Genomic DNA, 4,439 nt, shown 5'->3' on the forward strand with positions numbered 1-4,439 from the left:
ACATCTGGGTCATATGAAACGGCTGAACAAGACCTCGCTGCTAAGGTCATGAACTATTTAGCGCCTATTTACAACCTGGAAATAATAGACGCAAACAGTGAAAAAGCAAAATATGACATCAATGCTCTCATTCGCACAAACATAAAGGGAAAATGCGTGCTCTTGAAGAAGGCCATTCCATTGCATAGCGGGAGCTCCATCCCTCAAGTTTCTGCGGAAAGGGTGGCTATACCCCTCACACCAGCAAAGATCAGTGCTCGAGCACAGCGTCAGAACAAACTGCCCTATCCAAAGGGGACTTGTTGAAATTGGGATATTTGGCAGCTTCAGATTGTGACTCTGGGCCACTGAAGTGTTGTTTCTGGAAAAACAAAGCGCTAGACAAACATATTTTGCTTAAACGAATCAGAGTCAGTATTATAAACTATGTCTGTACGTTGTCTGCGCATGTTCATCTTTTATGTCTTATAAATTCAGTTTCATTGCTGTGTTTTGGGTATGAGCACTACTGCAGGATGTTTTTCTTTTTTTAAAGTAATTCGTTGCGCGCAAAATGCATTCGATAGCTTACCCTGTACGCATAACAAGTTCGTTCTAACATTCAATCGGAAATTGACTTTTAGAAGTACGCTTACACTTTGAACCACTACGTGCTGCATTTACAGCGTTACAAGGATCTTTATCTGTCACAAAAACAGTTATTGGTTATGTAAATTTATAATAGAAGTTTGTTGAACATTTACAATTCATTTTTTTTTGCCAGAACAATAGCTAAGTTAAACACCCGTAGCCTGAAACTGTATCTCTAGAGTAGCGTTGGACGTTACATTAGTTGTTCACATTGTGCTTGATGCCGCCATGTCGACAGGCCTCGTACTGCAGTAAAGAATACAACAGCTAATATTGTTAAAGGCAGCGGTGACTCTTGGTTCGCAAATCAGTAATGCCCTAATGGTTTCACTACACAGGAGCGCACAAATCGAATTGTACCTAGCGATTTAACTCAAGTCCACGTTGAAAGAAGTTTCATTAGCACAGGCAACAGATTTTATAACCAGTAGGCAAGTTTAACAAAATCGCTATTGTTAGCTTAAATTTATACATCGAACTAACAGTGTGCTATGTATTAACCAACGTATCTCCCAAGCAACTCCAATATCTCCATATCATTCATTGCCTATAAACAAAGATATTGATCCTGTAAATATTGATAAATAGGAAACCGTATATATTTTCCATATCTTTGTATAGCATAATATCTCCCTTGTAAACCTATAAATACTCCCTTCATGTATCATTGTAAACACAAGTTTTTAACCTAAGTATATCAATCTTATATGGTATCAACGAGACCTCATCGATCCAACCTCCTTCGTCCCAAACGTCCCAATTTCAAACGCCCTTCACGCCACCCTATCAACCCGTGTCTTTCAACAACAATGGCCAATACCACCACCGAAACATTGGTTCCAAACCCACATGAAAATACCAAACCACTCACCTCGCTCAACCTCAACAATTGTGTCAAGTTGAATCCACTCAACTACACGGCCTAGAGGTTCCAATTAACCAATATACTCTTCGGTTTCAGTCTCCTTGGTTTTGTCCATGGCACCGAAACCCCACCACCACAAACCATCACCGATGAAACCAAAAAGGAAAAACCCAACCCGGCCTACCTCTCTTGGCTAAAACAAGACGGGATAATCCTTGGTGCTCTCATGGGTACCCTCACCACGGCCCTCCAACCACTCATTGTCCGGGCCAAGACCGCAAAAGAGGCTTGGGACATCCTTGCCAATACCTACGCCAACCTATCTAGGGCACATATCCTACAACTAAAACAACGATTCGATGCCATCGTCAAAACGACGGACCAAACCATCTCTGACTACATGAACTCAATAAAGGTTTGTGTTGATCAACTCGCCCTCATGGGCAAAATACTCGACCCCGAAGATATCATAGCACAAGTCCTCAAAGGTCTTGATTATGAAACCTATAAACCTGTCATTCAAACCGTTCGGGCTCGAGATACACCAATAACCTTCGAGGCCCTACACGAAAAGGGGTTACTCCAACACGACCTCCTCATTAACCACGACACCACACCAACCCACTTCCCACCCTCTGCCAACGCTGCATACCGCCACCAACACCACCACAACCGTGGCTATTCTCGCCCTCAAAACCCACCTGCCTACCCGCAAACCCCTCAACAACCAAACTACACCAATGCTAACCCTCATCCTTTCAAAGGACGATGCCAATGGTGTAGAGAAACGGGTCATGTAATTGCAAACTGCCCATTGTTTAGGAAACCTTTCCCGAACATTGTCTTTCCCGAACCCAATTACCGCCAACACCCCGGACAACCCCAAGCTCACCTCGCCAATTACGGTTCTCAACCAAACCAGAATTTTCTTCTTGACAGTGGTGCATCCCACCACTTAAACCATGACCTCGACACCCTCGCATTTCATTCACCATATGACGGCTTAGACGACTTACTCATCGGTGATGGCTCCGCCCTTTCCATCGAGCACACAGGTTCGTTCACCATGAATAAATTACAATTCAATAATGTTCTTCATGTACCCAAAATTTCTCGTAACATTATCTCAATTTCGCAATTATGTGCCGATAATAATGCATATGTCATATTCTCACAAAATTCGTTTGTTGTAAAGGAACTCAAAACCGGGAAAACGATCCTCCAGGGCCGAGCAACCAAGGGAATTTACGAATGGAGCCCACCTAAACCCGTCACTCTCGCTGCCGTCAAAGAAAAAGGAACCACGCCAATTTCGTGGCACCATAAGTTCGGTCATCCCTCGTATGTTGTAATCAAACTTATGAATAAAAGTTTACCCAATTTTAATTACTGTCCTACGTGTTGTGTGTCTAAGAGCAAGAAGCTCCCTTTTTACAGTTCTTCATTACGTTCTACTGCTCCTTTAGACCTCTTATTTTCGGACTTATGAACTAGCCCAATCGCATCTCGAGACCACTACAAATACCATGTTATATTCGTCGATCATTATACCAAATACACTTGGCTATATCCGTTAAAACGCAAGTCCGAAACCACTCTAGACTTTAATCCATTTAAAAACCTCGTAGAAAAATATTTTCAAAGACCTATACGACGTTTTTTCTCCGACAACGGTGTAGAATATATTAAATTAAATCACTCTCTTCTTAATGATGGAATTTTTCACTTTACCTCTCCACCACATACCCCAGAACACAATGGCTATGCCGAACGTAGACATCGTCACATTGTAGAAACCGGTCTAGCCTTGCTAAATCACGCAAGACTACCCACCACATATTGGCCATTCGCCTTTAGTACCGCTACCTACCTGATAAATCGACTACCTACAAAGACCTTAAACGGTGTTTCTCCATACTTTAAATTACATAATACAAAACCCGATTACGATAAACTTCATAACTTTGGCTGCCTTTGTTATCCGTGGCTCCGTCCATATACAAAACATAAATTAGAAAATCGTTCCACTGCATGTATTTTTGTTGGATACTCCAATACTCAAAGTGTTTATCACTGTCTCGACCCCAAAACGCATCGAATCTACACTTCGCGACACGTTAAATTCATCGACGACGAGTACCCATTTCGACAGTCCAACTCGCCACCCTCGCAACCTGATGATTGGTGCTCACTTAATATTCCTCTTCTACCTCACCCACAAACCACCTCGACACCTCCTGTCACCACTCCCTCACCTCGCATACCTAAACCCGTTACCATTGTTTACACCAGGCGCCCTACGACCCAAAAACAACCCTCCACCGAACTCATTTCCTCCATCCCGTCATCTTCTCCATCGACATCCTCTAGCTCGTCAACTCCACAACCTATTCCACCCCACATCAACTCCTCTTCATCCGCTGCCAATTCTACTCCTCCACCTGTCACCCGTGCTCCTCGAATATCTAACCCCCCACCTAGCAAAACTATAACCACTAGACTCGACAATAACATTCGCAAACCAAATCCTCGTTATGCCAACCTCGCACACACCTCGCATTCCACTGACAACCTTCCCAATACCATAAAACAAGCTCTTATTATCCCTCACTGGCGACAAGCTATGCAAGACGAGTTCAATGCTCTCGAACGAAACTCGACCTGGACTCTTGTCCCTCGCACTTCAGCCCAAAATATTATCGGCTGCAAGTGGGTTTTTCAAAACAAATATAACCCGGATGGCACCCTCAAACAACACAAGGCTCGCCTTGTTGCAAAGGGATTCCATCAAAGACCCGGCATTGACTACACTGAAACATTTAGTCCAGTCATAAAACCTACAACCGTTCGTCTTATTCTCGCTTTGGCCGTCACTCAGTCATGGTCCATACGACAATTAGACGTCAATAATGCCTTTCTACAAGGCACCCTAAATGACGATGTA

The sequence above is a fragment of the Silene latifolia genome, chromosome 7 (genome assembly GCF_048544455.1).
Source record: "Silene latifolia isolate original U9 population chromosome 7, ASM4854445v1, whole genome shotgun sequence".
NCBI lineage: Eukaryota > Viridiplantae > Streptophyta > Magnoliopsida > Caryophyllales > Caryophyllaceae > Silene > Silene latifolia.